Genomic DNA, 18,587 nt, shown 5'->3' on the forward strand with positions numbered 1-18,587 from the left:
TAGTCTTTAGTTCCTCCTTCTTGAAGAGAGCGGAGAGGCCTATCTCATAGATGTGTTTCCAAACACACATCCCAGGGCTAGTGGTAATTTTATCATTATTTCGAAAACATTTGAGTACCATATTTGAGAAATGAACACCATTTTTGAACTTCTGAGTACCATTTTTGAGCTCATGAGTACCATTTTTGAACTTTTGACTATCATTTTTTGAACTTTTGAGTATCATATTTGAACTTATGAGTACCATATTTGAATTTTGAGTACCATATTTTTTGAAAAATATGTATGCTAAGAATGAAAAAAAATCGCAATTTTTTTGATATTAATGTTTCTATAATATACGTAGTAAGCTACGTAGTATTACGTAAACTCCATAATAAAAATAATAAAAAAAATACTCATAAAAGAATCAAAAGTTCATACAAATTAAAAATTACCTAAACACCGGTAAAAACTACTCCCTCCGTCCCGGAATACTTGACCTGTTTTCCTTATCGGGCCGTCCCTTAATACTTGACCTGTTTCTAAAAATGGAAATATTCTAACAATATTATATTATTTCTCACTCCACCCCTATTAACCCACCTACCCCCTACTCCATACAAAAAATAATTAAAAATTCAACCCCTACTCTCCCCCAACCCCACCTCTTAACCCATCTTCCACTAACTACATTAAAATAATACCCCACTATCAACTATTACCTATTAAATTAAATAAGTCAATTCAAGTCCCTTAAACTTTGTGCCGGTCAAACCGGGTCGAGTATTCCGGGACGGAGAGAGTAAAAAGTTACTTTGATATTCGGAGGAGGTTAATATTTAACTAACATAAACAATGTACACGGTGCATAAAATTATTGTAAACCCGACACACACGCAAGTAAATTTTTTTAAATGGTTTGGACTTTGTCCACCCTAAAACCCAAAACCTTCATAGATAAAAAACGAGTAATAACCCCAGAACCCCGGGCAGTTGTCACCAATATTGTACAACGAGGAGGGAACTCCTTGCGCGCTCTGTCGCCACTCCAAACAAAAATGGCAATAGAGAAAATCAAAGTGGAGGAGGAAGCATGTATGATTCGCTTCTACAAGATTGTTCTAAGCTGGGATTACTTTCTCCTTGTTGATCAATATCAGGCAATTTTCTTTTCTCTAACTCTTTGTTTATGTACTAGTATTTCTGCAATTTCATACGCACAATCCTATTATTCTATTTCCTGACCGTTAATTACCCAATTTGTGATTAATTTTACTTTTTTGTGTATTTAAGATGAACAATTTCTAATCAAATTTGTTTAATTTTCCTTTTCGGGTATATCATCACACAATTGGTAAAAGCTACACCCGGTTGCAAGTAGCTCTACATGCAACCAGATAGTTTTGGTTTTTAACCCGTCAAAAGCACAATTTTATAGTTTAAAGCACACTTTTACAGGTTAAAGTACATTTTTATAGCTTAAAAGCAGATACATTTCAAAAGAACACATTGTTAGTTCAAAAAAACATACGAACGCGAAGAATCTGAGAGGATATGTAACTGGTGTTGGTTGCTCACCTTTTAAGTTTAGGGTTTTTCGCAATTGTAAGAAGATGTTCAATATCATAATATTTGAAAAACATATGTGCATTAAAATTGTAAAAATGTGCTTTTAAACTGAAAATGTGCTTTTTTTGAGGGATTAAAAAATACAAAACGATCCGGTTGTACGTAGCTCTACCTACAACCGGGTGTACCTAATAATTTGTGATGATATTTTTGATGATGAACAACGCAATTTGATTAATTAAATGTTGTTGTCGTGATGCAATTTGTGATTGTTTTTGTCTGTTTGGGTATTTAGAAGGAGCAGGAATCAAGAAAAGAAATTGTAAAGGGTCTAAAGGCGGTGAAGGATACATTTAAAGATGTTGATGACTACCTTTCAATTTTTGAGCCTCTTCTTTTTGAAGAAGTTAAAGCTCAAATTGGCAGAGGGGAAGAGGGTACATTTTTTTCTCTTTGATTTTGTTTTTTTGCCTTGAGACTTTTGGTTCCTATTATGCGAATTATTTGTAAATACTACAATGGTTTTTATCTTACAATCAGGGACTTCGGAACTCAAGCAGACGATGAGTATTGTCAAGGAATGCAGTGATTCGGAAGGGTTTTATTTCCCTGCTGTACTTTTCAATCGTGAGGATGAAAGAGAATCCTTTTATCAAAATGATCTTTTGCTGCTTTCGAAAGAGAAGGTGATTGAGTTTTTTTTTTTTTGCTGGTTGTTCTATGACAATATTGGTTCATAAGATTAAACGGCCCCTTTGGAAGGGGTAGTGGCAATTGAATTATATGCAATTTCACTAATTCGTGAGCAAAGTTTCATATCAACATCCATGGTAATGCTTCTCAGCCACAAACCATCACTCTTTTCTTCATGAATTCATTACCATCCATTAACATATGTGGGATATTGGGGCCAGGGAGGGGTATTGGGTGGTATTATTTTTGGAGATGGACTTAAATTACCCTTGGACATGTTCTAACAATATTACATTACCATTTCCGCCATATATTACCACCTACCAATCTACCATGCGTAAGAGAACCATCTTAAGTTAGTTTTTTGTTGGGTTATCTGCTTATCGCTTACAGTTGATTGCGTGTTTGCTCCCACATTGTTATTCTAAATTCTAATGTGGTTACACTTTTTTTTTTGGATTTAAAAGACAAAACGTCCGGAAACATATGCATTTGCATTGGTGGAGCATCGTCAGAATGATTCTCTTAGACTCAGGATGCTTTTACAAGGAGAAAATAAGGGAACTGATACACATAGTGTGAGACTTGTAAATATGCGTTCATGTGTTTGTACTGACAAGGCGTTTCTATACATTTCGAAGGTAATATATTATTCCTTGATCTCGTTTCTGTTTGTAAATTTCTTGATGATCCGTGTTCGTTAATTCGGCATCTCATATAAAATGCGGTTTCATCCATTACAAGAAAATAAATGAGTGCAAGTTATGGGTGCATGAATGGTTCTCCAGAAGTTAAAGATGCGTTTTCCATTTCTATTTCAGTGGTCACCAAGGCTTTCATCATCTTCATAGTTCTTGATAATGGGCCAAATTAACTGAAGACTCTTTTTTCTCTTAGTTAAACATGTTAACCAAGATTCATCTGTCATTTTTACTACCACAATTTTTTTTTTTTTTTTGTCTATGATTCATTGATTTCCCTTATAGTTTTTTTTCCTTTTTCATTTTCCAAGTGTTGTGTATGGGTTATTCAAGTCTTTCTATCTTCCTAGAATGAAGCCTTTCCACCTTTCTCCCATATCAAAGGTCAATCAAATAGACATAAAATACCCCGTCAAAATAAATAAGTAAATATACATCAAAAGCCTCTGGCAAGGACAAACTAGGTTAGGTCTATTTTCTAACCTAGTCTGTTTAGTATTAACTATTAAAGTATAAAGTGCAAATAGCTCTAGAATATCTACTCCTTTAGTATGTGTAGTACTTTATAGAATATGTAGTTCCGTCACTAAAATCCCTAAGATCAGTGGCTTGTTAATTGGTTTCTAATCATGCCATAATCTGTTTACTTTGCTGCCTTAGATTGCCAACTGTTGGTTCAAAACCAGGTTTTCTGGTAGTACTGGTAGTATGTATAATGCATTTCCTCTCGTGTCGGACAAGTATACTAGGTTAAGTTGCCAATGTGGTGTAATAGGAAGGAGGGTGTAAGCTGTTCCATAACATCCTATACGTTGAGTATTTTGACAATTTTTAAATAAAGGGTGAAGGAATGCAAAATGGAGCTTAAAGGATTTAAAACTTGCGACACTGGGGGGGGGGGGGGGGACAATTGTTTAGGAGCCCATATGATGAGGAAGAGATGGGAGAAGTGCTCATGTGATGAGGAGAAAAAGAGAGGAAGCGAGAGAAACCACAACGTAAAAGCGGTAATGTTGCAAGTATTTTGAAAATTTTCCAAAACAGAAAGTGTTGCAGCCTTGCAGGTATAAAGATCAGGGAAAGTAATTTAATCTTAAATTTGACTAGATTTTTTCTACTTGTAATGAACTAAATCTGCAAAAATGCTAAATTCTAGCGTGCACAGTTCTTGGTGATCTCATCAACTGATCTTCATTTCTCAATGTTTCATCCTTGTGACTCTTGTCAGGTTTTCTTTTATTAGAGTAACTAATTCTTACGACAGGTCTGCAGTTTATCTACTATTATTCGTGAGTTTGTCGCCATGTGGTCAATCCGCTCTCTTCCCTTCAGGGATGTAATTTTGAGTGCTGCTGACAGCAGCGTGGATTCAACTCGTCTCGCTTGGGAAATCCCTAAGAAATTGATGGAATCTATTGAAAGTAGTCACAACGAGTCTCAACTGAAAGCTATACATGTGAGTATTTGTGAAACTCTTGGATTATTCTGATCTCATTTTTCTCTAGTTCTTTTCTGTTTCCTGGATGATTCCATAGCTACCTAATTTTGTTCTATGTAGAAATTTTGCATATTCTACTTTTACAATAACTTGACGTGAATCTGACTGATTTTATCCAGGCAGGGCTATCACGGAAACCTTTTGTCTTGATACAGGTATTTTCTTACTTTGAAACTCAATCAAAAGTATTTATTCATTTACGTAAACATGTTTAGACTTTTAGGTGCCATGTTTTTTTATTATGGGGTTCTGAAATTAGCAGTATAACGTGAACCAATAGTTGGAAAGCTTGCCATTATGTAAGGAAGACATAATTGTCAGGTTGACATATTAAGCCAATTCAAACCTCTCTTCCCTGCTATGGAATTATGTAGTGTGTACAGGCTTACCTTGGTTTGGTTTAAAAGGAGATGAATCATGAATGGGTTAGCCCGGACTTAATTATAATCACATGTGAGTGAAAAGAATCTTAAAATAATGCTATCTTTGCAGTTATACGGTGCTTTTGGTTCGAGATGTAAGCGAGGTAGGATGATGGATTTAGGTTGGTGCATGTGTCATTACGTGCACCGTACATAATAGTTGGTGCTGTCCACCCAATTTAGGCCAAACTTACAGTTAGTGTTATATAGGTCAAATTTTCCTTAAAAGTAAAACTTGAAATAATATGTTGTCCTTCAAGGGGGAAAAGGTTTAAGATGAAAGAACAGAAACGGTCACTGAGTCACCATGAGGTTTAGGGTTTTTACTTGAGTGGTACACTGGTACCTTAATGTGTTTATTTCCTGCATGAGGCACTCTTGTGGTTGACATTTATCTGCTTCATGACTTCTGTGTTACTGGTCTTTGAAAAGATGACACAGTATCAACTTGACCTGTGATATAATGTTTTTTTGATACTTAATCAACTGATTTGCTATGGAGTTCGTTATTTAACCTTTTAAACTTGAAAACTGTATATTATTGAAGTTTTCCGGGAAAAGAGGGAGAGTGCCTCTTGTTCAAAAGTTAATCTGGGGTACCTCAGCGAAAATTTTCGGTATTTTCCCAATCCCCGTGGCTCACTAGGATTTTGCTTGAAAAATCCAGTCACCATTGCAAACTGAAATTGCTAAGATGAATTTTTTTCCTCAGATCTAGGTTCTTACTGAAATTGTCCATTTCCAATGGAGCCAAAGATTCATTTGTTCTTTTGGGATGTAATCGCAACTTTTGGACTTTTTACACTATTCACATATTCTATTTTGACTATTATTGGTTATTTATAAGTAAGATAAAATATAGTCATCTAAGATCCTGTTAGATTCGTCTCAATGTGTACTTCTAAAATATCATTTTTTTATAAGTTTTTTCCTAAAGAGAATTAAAGATATTAATGATCAATGTTGTGCATTGACATGCGTAAAAGTGACAAACGTTGCGAGTATTAAAAATCGGAGGAAGTATGAGTTTCTTGGAATCTGATTGTTTGTTCATTTTAGGGCCCTCCGGGGACTGGAAAGACGCAAACTATCCTTGGGCTTCTTAATGCTATTCTGCATTCTGTTCCAGCAAGAATGCGTGCTAAGTGAGTATTTTGCAACTATCCTCACTATTATCTCATGGATGGTAATCTAGCAGACTGCATATGCCGCTTCATTGTAGAGGCTATATTTTCGCTGATCTGGGGTTCAAATTCCTTATTCATGCAGGGATAAACTGCGTGACATGAAGCGAGGGCCAGAATTGCCTATGGAGGAGAAGTAGGTTTTGCCAGTTGCTCATTTTAGTGTCTAGGATAATTAAACCTTTTATTCTTTGACTATATAATATCTTGTTGTTTTAGTTAAGATGGAACCTATTATTTGCATTATTGCAGTCTTTGTAGATTTATGTTCTTGTCTGATGAACTAAATCATGCATATCCATACTGAGGTTCTTTTGAATGATGGATGGTATGGTACTATGGTATACCTCTACTGTCTGTTTACAGCCAAAGTCATGCGGAACTAATGTTAAAAGGGACTTTGCATTGAGATCCAGAAAATTATCAATTACTTTATTTCCATAGGTGCCTTGTTGACAATTTGACATTTTATTGCGTGGTAGACATATAGGTCTGGTTATTGATATAAAAATCTACAATGGCACTGACCTCGATTTCTATGTGACACAGGAGCAATCAATGGAGACTAGCTTCTCCTTGGATATCCAAAGTCAATCCGAGAGATGAGATTATGCCGGTTGATGGCGACGATGGTTTTTTTCCTATTACTGGAAGCGATTTGGTACTACTTTTTCTTTTGTATGATAAGTAATTGGTGGTTTGTGTTTGCTAAACAGTCTATATGATGCAGAAACCAGAAGTTGTAAATTCTAGCCGCAAATATCGTGTTCGCGTGCTGGTTTGCGCACCATCAAATTCTGCTCTTGATGAGATTGTATTGCGAGTCCTAAATACAGGTATACATTTTTATTCGCCTGTCTCGTTTTTACACCCTCTGTCCCCATTTGTTGTAATAATTAGGGAATGAAATAATTAAGGGAATATCACTGTCAACCGGTAATTTCTAACAAGTCTTTATATGTTGTGATTTTCCAACTATGTATATTTGTGGCTGTTTGGTTGAGGGGTTTCAAATAACGGGAAAGGATAATATCCCTAATTCCTTTTAATGATGTTTGGTGGGTTGTTTCCTAAATTTCCATGTCTGTCAAAACTATAATCAACCTTGTCCATCCATAACTACCACCATAAATACCCTAACTCCACCTCCATCGTATCCCCATTGCCAGCCTGCCCTCTAAACCACCAACCCAACAATTCAATCTAGACCATACAACTCAACCCAACACCCTCAGTCTCTCCTACCGCCCATGGCCACAGCCCCTGTCTCGCCCTGCTCCAGCACAAATGTGGATAACCCAAACACATCATCCACAGTTACCATTCAAGAGAGATAGACGTTGGACACAGTATCAGGACCTCTAGTCGAACAACATTTTCAACATTGTGATTACTTTTGTTAATAAATTGGAGAATTTATCTTGTTGGGGTATGTTGCTCATCGAGCATATAGCTGTTTCAACATGCATCTGTTTAGCTATTAGTTTCTGGGATGTGCTGCAATCTCTTGTCCATATTTGTTTTCGTTTATGTTTCGGCTGTACTTCCTATGCCATTGGTTGATGTACTTTGACAGCCAAATATGGCAACCTCTACATATTGTTTGTGATGAAGGAGCTTCATGATGATATGTCATTCCTATTCTCTGCAGGCGTTCGTGATGAATATGACCGTGCTTATAATCCTAAAATTGTACGCGTTGGTCTGAACGCTCATCATTCAGTACAGGCAGTTTCGATGGATTATTTGGTATGCTTATTGGATATATCTTGTGATGTCATTTTTTCACAAATAAACTCTATTTTATCTTTTTTCTCGGGCTCTGGGGGGTTAGAAACTTAGAATGATATTGTTTTGGAGGATTGTTACTCATCCTTCCCTCCTGCGGTTCTTGGTACATTGCACATTCTCATCCCTAAACCTCTTTTCAAGATTATGGTTTTTGAAGGACCTTTTTAATGAAATAAAAACCATTATATCTTAGAGGTACAAAGGCCAGGTCAAGTAATCTATTTTGATACTTGTTTTATGTGAAATTGCTGCGATGGCATTGGCTATTATCTTTAGATAGTGAGGTGGCCTGTAATGTATTGAATTGATTGGTTGGCATCAGATGTGAAGCCATTCTATTTTTGTGATGAAATAGGTCAAGAATCTCATTCCATTCGTGATAATGCTTTCCTTTTATTTTTGTTATTAACTTTCAAGGTAGAGCAAAAGCTAGCTGGCCTGGAGGGCCATCTGATAGGCAGAAGCAAGGAGCTGCAGGAAATGATAGAGATAGTGTCCGTGCATCAATTTTGGATGAAGCTGTGATTGTATGTAACTTTCCCCTCAAACTGGAAAGTTTTATCGTGTTCTTTTCACTAAATACTTTTGTGGATGCAGGTTTTCTCTACTCTCAGCTTCAGTGGTTCAACAATTTTCTCTAAATTGAATCGTGGTTTTGACATTGTTATTATAGATGAAGCTGCTCAAGCAGTAAGTATTCCGCCTTTTTTTTGTTAATGAATTAAGAATTACTGTTCATCTTTCTCTGGCTAATCAGTCAGCTGTACGTTGCTCTTATTAGGGCACAAGTTATCTGATTTAAAGTCTTGTTTGATTCCTAACTCAATGCAGGGGAGAAAAAAAGAAAGGAGCAAAGTTTTTTTTTTTGAGGCGAAGGAGGGAAGTTGACAGGCTAAAGCCGTATCACCTAATCAAAAATAACCTAAGTCCACTAGCTAGGTAGCAAGGGAAGTCAGGATCGAATCCACAGGGAAACAGGCGTTCTTTCTACTATCAATTAATTAATCTAGACTATTGGGAACAAGAGTTGGTTCGTGGTTTGTATGCTAAGACTACGAACGATAATTAAACGAGTATGAATCAATATATTAAGGAATCTAGGGCATAGGTTCACCAACAAATAATAATCCAGGACAATGAACAATTACGATAATCGACAAGTAATTAATTAGACTAGCATGCTCTCTCGAATCGATACTAATCATAGATTTAGAATTAACGGGTTCTCGCTACGTATTAACTCTAATTCCACCTATTGACACAAGCTTAAACATCAAATTGCATCTCTCGAATCTTAACTTGACATTGCATAACTACCACAATTAAACCTGCGCAAATCTAATTGTATAGTGAAATAAACCAATCAATAGGAATCAATTACAATGCCAACAATCATAACTATTCAATATCCATTCATATTAATCATGGATCCCCAAACCCTAAAAATTAGACTACTCAAGCATATTAACAATTGACAAAGCAATTAGCATGATTGAAAACATAATTAAAGCTAAACAAAGAATTGAAATAAAGAATAATACCTTAATTGAAGAACAAGAGAAAAAGAAAGCTTGAATTTTTGTTGAATTTGAAAACTAAGTGTTTGCATAAATTTAGAGAGAAATTAACTAAGGAAAATAAAACTAAGGGTTTCAATACTAGAATAAGATGTCCAACTAAAATAACTAAGCCTAGTATTTATAGTTTGCCCATAAAAATAAAAGAAAACCGGAAAGAAAACCGCGCATAAGAATCCGCCCGTCGGGCGCAGGTCTGCCCGCCGGGCGGAGGGAGACATTCTGGAAACCATCGGCACGCGCCCGGTCGGGCAGCTCCCGCCCGTCGGGCAGACTTTCGCCCGCCGAGCGCGCGTACAAACTGCACGATCCTCTATCTTTAAAACGCCATATCTCCTTTGTTATTCGTCGGAATTAGGCGAGTGACCACTCGTTGGAAAGCTATTGAAGTTTAGAATCCAACCCAATTTGAATCACTTCATTTGGAGTTGTAGAACGTAAGTTATGATCAAAAGAGTAGACGAGTGTCGGTTTTCTAGTTCTTTCACTATCCGCTTTGCTCGAAAACTCTTCCAACTCAGTGTGTGTGCTCTTGAAAGTACCTAATCTCTTGTATTGATTCAAATGAATAGGAAATTCACAAAAATATGCTAATTCCTACACTGATGTACCTGAAACTACAAACACACTACAAGGAGCACATTAGTACTAAAAATCGCTCCGAATAGCTCATTTAACGCATCAAAGTACTAAGGGACGGGGGTGAAAACATTATATAAAACATACATATCAGAAGTTTATGTGACGAAATACGTCAATATTGTCTGTTTATCTTCCCCAAATAAGGAAGATTTCGTTCTTTCCACTAACTAGTAATATAACCATTCATAATTAATTGTAGGTTTCCATACCTTCTGAATCAACTACAGAGATATTCTTCCCCTGATTCTCATGTAAATGTCTGTGTAAAAAAATGTTCGTCCTTGTCTTGGTTTTCCAGATCTTTTTATCTCATCCTTCACAAGCTATCATCCTGTTCTAGTTATTCGTGATACCATGGGCTCCCTTAATCGAAATTTATGTAAAATTTCTTACTTTTCTGTCAGAGAAGGCCATGGGGGAGAGAAGGGGTACATTTTATTGCATGTACTTTCTGACACTTAATCTCGTCTTTGATGCCCTTTATTTGTCTTGGTTTCTGAAATTTTCAGTCATATGCTTACCTTTATTCCCGCCAACTATGACCTCTATTGTGGTTTTCCCGGGTAAACTAAGATTCGGTTTTCATTGGAAACTGTCATTGTAAGCTTTCACAAGTTACCATACTTAAAACATGTTGCAGACTACTCGTAATTAGCATATGGGAAAATGTCCTTTGTTTGTCGAAGATTAGTAAACTGCGCAAGTGTTTGTGTGTCTAGGTGTTTGTTAGAAAGAACAATTGTGGAACCTGTCTACAGCTGAAGAAATCTAAATGATAATGCTGTGTGGCTAAATATTAATCTTGGCCTTCTTTAATTGCCTTTTCCAGTTAGTATGCCAATCATTTGTGTGAAGAGACTTATGATAACCCACCCCATCCCCAAACACACTAGAATTGTTTGTACTTATAGACTCTTCCAATGGCTGCTTTGACTGAGCTTTCCATTATCTTTTGCATCTGATTTTGGCCTTCAAATTTCCTTTTTTGAAAACAGGTGGAACCAGCTACTCTTGTGCCTCTGTCAACTGGATGCAAGCAAGTGTTTCTGGTAATTTTTACATCCCTTTTTTTCTATTTTTGATCATGTGCTGTACACGGAATGGGAAGTTAAGTTATAATGAGGATTTCTTTAGCTCTATGTAGGGATGGCAATGGATCGGATTCGGGTCGGATGTAGTAAACTCCAAATCCGATCCATTTAAAATTCGGACTCTAAAATTGCATCCATATCCATATCCATTTAAAATTCGGACTCCAAAATTGCATCCATATCCATATCCATTTAAAATTCGGACTCCAAAATTGCATCCATATCCATATCCATATCCATATCCAAATCCATTTAAAATTCGGACTCCAAAATTGCATCCATATAATATCCAAATTCGAATCCATATCCAAATCCAAATCCGAATAATGCGTTAACTTTACTTACATAGAACTTGTATTTCTTAATTTTAAAATAAATTAGAAATCATATTTCTCATTTACCAAAATCTAATGAGTTTCTAATAAATTAATAAATACAAATGTATGCGCTTTAATTAAATATATTAGATTAAATTGGGAACTTCCTTTAAAAAACAGTTATGTACGAAAAATAATACACTTTGAAATAATTTTGAGTCGGATTTGGATTCGGATTCGGACTCGGGTCGGAGTCGGGCCGGAGTCTCTGCAGACTCCATATCCGATCCATATCCATTCGGATTCGGGTGTTTTTAATCGGATTCGGATTCGGACTTTTTTTTCTCGGATTCGGATCGGGTTTTTTCCTTCGAATCGGGTCGGACTCGGTTCGGATTCGGATGTGATTGCCATCCCTAGCTCTATGTCACAGTAAGCCTGTGAAGATATACTTCTTTTGTCCAAGTTGAAAGTTGTATTGACTTGACAGAGATATTATGGTTTGACATGTTAAACCTATAGAATTAGTAGTGCTGGTGAGCATAAGTGAGTATGCCAAATAGGGAAGTTTAAGGTAAAATAATCTGGAAATGCTTGTTCTCACTTCTCAGTACTCTCGCCCTCCGTTGCTCTTTAAATGCATCACTTGGACCGGCACACTTGCCAATTCATCATTTGACCACTAATTATATTTTTTATTTTTGTATTTGTAAAAATTATAAAAGGTTGTATTTCAAGTCAAAGTTAGTATAAGAGGAGTGCAGAAGTTAAAGTGATGCTTTTATTTTCGACGACGGAAGTAACATGTAAAATTGTGTCGTAATGAGTGAGAGTTAGAGCATCTCATGTTATTATGTGTTAAACAAGTATGCAAGTGACCTGAATTGGCCTTGTGAGACTGCAAGTTTACAAAAATTCTTGTCATTGGCTTATCAGGTCGGTGATCCCGTTCAATTGCCAGCTACTGTGATGTCTTCTGTGGCTAAAAGTCGGGGGTAAGAACCTTAAATCTTACGTTGTTGTCTTTTGTTGTGTTAGGCCTTACATTTGTTTAAATACTTCTTTCTAACTCATGTATGCATAGATATGGCATGAGCTTGTTCAAAAGATTCCAGAAAGCTGGATATCCAGTAGTGATGCTCAAGACGCAATATCGCATGCATCCAGAGGTACACTCTTTTAACTTCTTGTGTAACAATTTTCGATTCTTCTCACATGTAGGTTTTTTGGAGAGTTAGTCATGTGCCTGGCTTAGGTTAGAGCTTTTGAATTGGTTTGAGACTCCTATAGATTTGATAAAATTAAGAAGAGATAGTTCTCCCGTAGGATACAAACTACTTTGTGTTCTAAACTTCGTCCATATTGCTTTAAAAATTTGGTCTTCTTGGTTCTTAGAATTGGAAGTCATGGGGACTCTGTCCTGATCTTTCATTAATCATCGTTGTTACCATCAATGATACATGTGTGTTCTTGAAATAGATACGAAACTTTCCTTCTCGGGAATTTTATGATGATGCACTGGAAGATGGTGCTGAAATTGAAGAGCAGACAAGGCGTGATTGGCATGACTATCGCTGTTTCCGTCCTTTTTGCTTCTTTGATATAAAGGATGGGACGGAGTCGTGGTCCGAAGAAAGTGAATCTTGGGTAAATGAGGACGAGGTTGAGTTTGGACTCCTCATTTATCAGAAATTGGTGGCTAAATATCCGGAGCTCAAGTCAAGCTCCAGGCTTGCTATTATTTCTCCGTATAGGCGTCAGGTTAAGCTCTTTCGTGAGCGTTTCCGAGAAATGTTTGGGATTGATTCAGAAAAAGTAGTAGACATAAATACTGTCGATGGTTTTCAGGTATGTGATCTAAATAGCTTTGTTCTTGGTTTCAAATTGCGTAATCTTGAAATGGCAATTTCGAATGCTTAATGATTGTCAACTTGGATATCTGTGGGATGCAGAAAGGAAATGCAAGAATGACCAAATTATCAATTATGTGATGAACATTCACTAACAGAAAATGACGTTGACAATAACTGTCCATTTGGTGTAAGGTAGTTTGAAAATTATGAGTCTGTGGTGAACAACCCACTCATCATTTCTTACGAGGTGGTAATGAATGGTGTTGAAAATGAATGAAAACTGATAAACTTCAGAAGTTGTGTCAATTGACTTGGTATTGAATTGCGGAAGCGGTTACATTATATAGTAGCTCTAGGGCTTGGAGCCTAACTAAATTCCTTAATTAGACAAGACCTAGGAAAGATATTAGGAAATAAACACATCTTTACATAATACACCAAAACTGCCATAAACGATTTAGTAGGAGTTATGTTAATCAAGTGCAATGCAGCTTGGACACAATCACTCCAAAAACGAATTGGAAGAAAAGCCTATAACATCAAGGCACGAGCCACTTCCAAAATATTTCAGTGTTTTCGTTCAACTCGTCCATTTTGTTGTGTTGTACCAACACATGACGATTGAAATAAAATTCCCATTTCCTGATAGAATTGTAACAAGGATGTTTTTGTAAATTCTGTGCCATTATGAGACCGTATGAGTTTGATAATTTTTCCATATTGTGTTTTACCATAGCACAAAAATTACGTATACAATTGGGCACTTCACTCTTCTTTTTAATTAAATATACCCAAACCGCACGTGAGTGGTCATCAACAATCAAAATAAAGAGAACCAGAAGACAAAGACTTAGAATATGGATCCCATAAATCACAGTGAATTAAACCAAATAAATCTTCTTCTTTATTCTCACGTAAAGGAAAAATGATACGAGTTTGTTTAGCCCGAAAACACACATCACAAGAGTCTAGCTCTTTCTTTATTTTGGTGTTTTTACTAGCACTACTAACATAAGATAATTGTTGACTCGATGGGTGACCTAGACGACGATGTAATAGAAGAGCGGAATCCGCTGTAGTAGCATGAGTTGAAATAGGTTGATCCATCTCCCGAAAGACATACACTCCATTCCTTAGCTCACCGAGGCCAATCGCCGTCCTCGTTATGCGGTCATGTACAACACATAAACGATCAGTTAAAGTCACAAGACAATGTGGGTCAAGGATTAGCTGACCAACTGAGATTAAATTGTATTTAAGGTTAGGAACATATAAAACATTTCGGAGTACTAATCCGTTTCCCAAATTCACACTTCCTTGAGATATTGATGCAGTCTGTACTCCATCCGGAAGACTAACAGGACTATGGGGTAAGTCAGAAACATTATAAATATTTTCCAAAGTTCTTGTCATATGGTGTGAAGCACCACTATCAAGGAGCCATGTACAACCATTATCTTTACCAAACAATTTATCATTGGACGTTGCATTCTCCAGAAGGTTCAAAATCTTCTGCAGTTGGTCATTGGAGAAGGGAGAAGAGTTGATGTTGTTGGAATCACGCACATTGCTTGCGTTGTTACTTCTGGTTGGGCAGCGTTTGCTGCTGCAGGGGAGGAAGCAGCCTGGCTACGACCTCCTGAAGCTCCCCCTCGGCCATGGCCACCCCTGCCCCGTCCACCGCGACCACCACGCGTGCTAGGGGGAAACCCAATGCGTTGATAGCAACGCTCATAATCGTGGCCAATTCTTCCACAGTGAGTGCACGTTGGTGGACCGGACTGAGTATTTGCAGAAGATGACTGTTGAGCAACATTCATGGTTGTGTTAGATGTGGATTGGACTGCAAACCTCACAATATCAGTTTTATCATCGATCACGAATAATACTCTTGTGTTGTTCCTCCTGAGATGCTAAAGAAAATGCTTGAGTATTTGAGTACGCAATGCCTTGTATTGTTCATCATCAAGACCTAAGACAAAATCATGAGTTTTGTCTCTTTCTATACGAGCACAGAGCTTAGCGGCAGCCGCACAGGTGCAACCACATAGTAGATTTTCTTTCCCGTACAGTTCATCCCACGATGCCACAAATTTATTGTAATAGCACACAACAGAGAGATTTTTCTGACGGAGTGAATGGTAGTCAGATTTCAGTTGATTTAGGCGAGGTCCATTAGAAACACAATAACGTTCCTTCAAATCAATCCACATATCTTTAGCAATTTTATGAGAAACGACACTAGGTTGAATCGACTCATCTACCGAAATGAAAATCCATGAGCAAATAGTTGAATTATTAGCCTTCCATGCCACAAATTCTGCCCCATTGTCATCAGTAGGTTTAGCAAAATCACCATTAACAAAACCATATTTATTTTTACCCACCAAAGCATTCACAATAGCTTCTCCCATATATCATAATTATTCTCTTTTAACAGATATTTTGAAAGAGAATTAGTAGGACCTTCTGAAGGATGTAAATAATAAATAGAAGAAGCATCATGAATCAATTGGATCTTACTTTTACCACTATCACCAGAACCCCCCATGGAGACAGATTGATAGAAAAACTAACCAAACCTGTCGAGGAAACAAGACTATGATTGCTGCTGCTATCCTGCGCTGGACCAGAGTACCCCTCAAAGAGGCTGCAATGATGGAGGAGGCTGCTGACGATGCGCTAGAGAAAAGGGGGCTGCTGCGGAGAAGCGGAAAAGAAAAATTAATTTGAGGATCAATTAACCATTGGATCTGATACCACGATAAACTTTAGAAATTGTGTCAATTGACTTGGTATTGAACTGTGGATGCGGTTACATTATATAGTAGCTCTAGGGCTTGGAGCCTAAGTAAACTCCTTAATTAGACAAGACCTAGGAAAGATATTAGGAAATAAACACATCTTCACATGATACACCAAAACTGCCATAAACTATATCCAATAAAAACAAATAACATTTTTTGGAGTGGAGATGCATTGCCGTGGACTTTGACATGGGGCATTCCAAAGAACTTACACAATTTAATTACTGTTGCCTCATTTATGACATTGTACCAAATGAGCTTTACTTCTTAAAGAAGCCTCCTGGACCAAGCATGATAATAACTTTACAGTAGAAGATGCTTAAGCTTTGTCAGATTCAGCAGAGTAATTATTCAACTTGTAGAAGCTAACTCACGCAGTCATGCTAATAGCTCAAATCTCAAATTCTGGAAGGTCAATTCTCTAGGAAACTTGCCTACTTTTTGTTTTACTTAAATATTCTAGCATTTTTCTTATGGCTTTGTGTATGCTTGATAGTTCTTGTAAATGATATGCTCGTGGACTTATGATTAGCACCTCAGAGTACAACCTTCTTGTGCATTGGGTACATGCATCATGCATAGGCGCATACAACTCCCAGATTGCTTCCTTCTGTTTTGGTTTTGTAAATTTGTTCCGTTTGTTTGAGGTGAATATATGGTTTCTTTGTGCTAGTATAGTAGTTTTGTTTGGGATGGCAATGTTGCCAACTGGTGAATAACTTTTTTTTTCTGCTGTCAATATTGCTATTGGCTGACCTGTCAAACTACATTAATTGCTGGAATTTGCAGGGACGGGAAAAGGATGTTGCGATTTTCTCATGTGTTAGGGCAAGCAAAGATGGGCGTATTGGATTTGTTAAAGATTTTAGGCGTATGAATGTCGGCATCACCAGAGCTCGTTCATCCGTCCTGGTAGAGTTGATCAATATGCCTTGAATAAATTCTCCGTGATGGTTCTTGCCTAACTTTAGAATTTCCAGGTTGTGGGCTCTGCGTCAACACTGAAGGGGCACAAGCACTGGGGCAACCTTATAGAAGCTGCTGAGAAAATTGATTCTCTTTTTGAGGTAAATATGGTTTTTTCTGCAGTGCACGAAGATTATGCATCTGTAAAATTAAATGCCAATAGTCTGGTCGTTTGTGTTGAATTACAATTTTCTTGGTGTGAGACATGTTCTTAGATAATCTTTCAGTAATTGTAATTGACTGTGATGAAGAAGTTTCTGCTAATCTGAGTGGGACACCGTAATCTAGCCTCGTACAGTTTTTATATATTGGACCTGAGATATTTTTTCAACTTCATTAGTTTTGGAGTTTATGCATATTATTAAAAATTGTATGCGTTGGAGGTTGACCTGTCGATTAAGGACTTGAAGTTCTTGGGATAAGAAAGTTTTTACCAGATTCAATGCATGAGTTAAATGTTGATGTTTGTAGATTCTACACAAGTTATTCAAGATGAATGCTGATATCGATTTAATTCAAACGTGTTCCCTTGCTCTCCTTATATAACTTAGCCAAGTGTGTGTGTTTGTTCCTGCTGTTTCTTTACCTGAACAACCTAAAACCAAAAAGAAGATTTTCTAATATTTTACTAATTCTCATTTTTGTCAATAACTACGGCAGGTAACAAAGCCTTATCCATCTTTCTTTAGTGACGAACACTTGAAATCCATGAAAGTGGCAGTTGAGCCTGATGGTTTTGATGAAGAAATGTACGGAGCTGTATATGGTGATGGTGACAACCCTGCCCAAGGAATGAACGAAACTGATTATGGAGATGGAGGTTTTGGTGACGGGGGTGGTGATGATTAGTAGTAGGTGATCAGCATAGTAGATGATCTTCATTTCTCAGGCAAACTGAAAAACCTGTCAAGGTTGCACTTTGCAGGTTGAACATGACTGTAGAAATCAAATGAAGGGAACTATGGCTTATTGGTAGACTGATATTGTCATCATTTCCCAGATTTGGTTCCGATTTTGAAAGCTCGTCCAATAGGGAAGATAAGGGCTGGCTTTGGACGGAAAAACTTACCCCTGCTAGACTCAAGGATCGGTCTCCTGAACTATGAGTTTTTGACAGCAAATTCTATACAATTTTGAAGATTGGTTCGTCATTTATTTATATTACTATCGACTTTATAAATTACAGAGTATGGTTGAAGCTGTAAATTTGTAGAAATTCTACGTACAGGTAGAAATAGGGGGATTAGAGAACCATGTAATGGATATATTGTAGTCAAACCCTTTTTTTTTTTAACTAGGAGATCCATGATATTAATTCTTTCTAATAATAGAAGTCACTAATTTTGCAGAATTATATGGTATGATATCATTCTGCCAAACGGGTCGGGTTGTGTTGGGTACGAGATCTATCAGGTCGGTCACTTTCGGGTTTGGGTTGACAAATGGTTGTTCAAGAAACAGAGTGTTCGAGGTTGGGTTGACCCAATGATTTGA

At 37.0% G+C, this 18,587-nt stretch overlaps 1 pseudogene; it reads left to right on the forward strand.

Moving 5' to 3' along the window:
* The first annotated feature begins 468 nt into the window (after window positions 1-468).
* Window positions 469-18,444, forward strand: LOC110787366 (probable helicase MAGATAMA 3; annotated as a pseudogene).
* Window positions 18,445-18,587: the final 143 nt, after the last annotated feature.

Source organism: Spinacia oleracea, chromosome 3 (assembly GCF_020520425.1).
Source record: "Spinacia oleracea cultivar Varoflay chromosome 3, BTI_SOV_V1, whole genome shotgun sequence".
Taxonomy (NCBI): domain Eukaryota; kingdom Viridiplantae; phylum Streptophyta; class Magnoliopsida; order Caryophyllales; family Amaranthaceae; genus Spinacia; species Spinacia oleracea.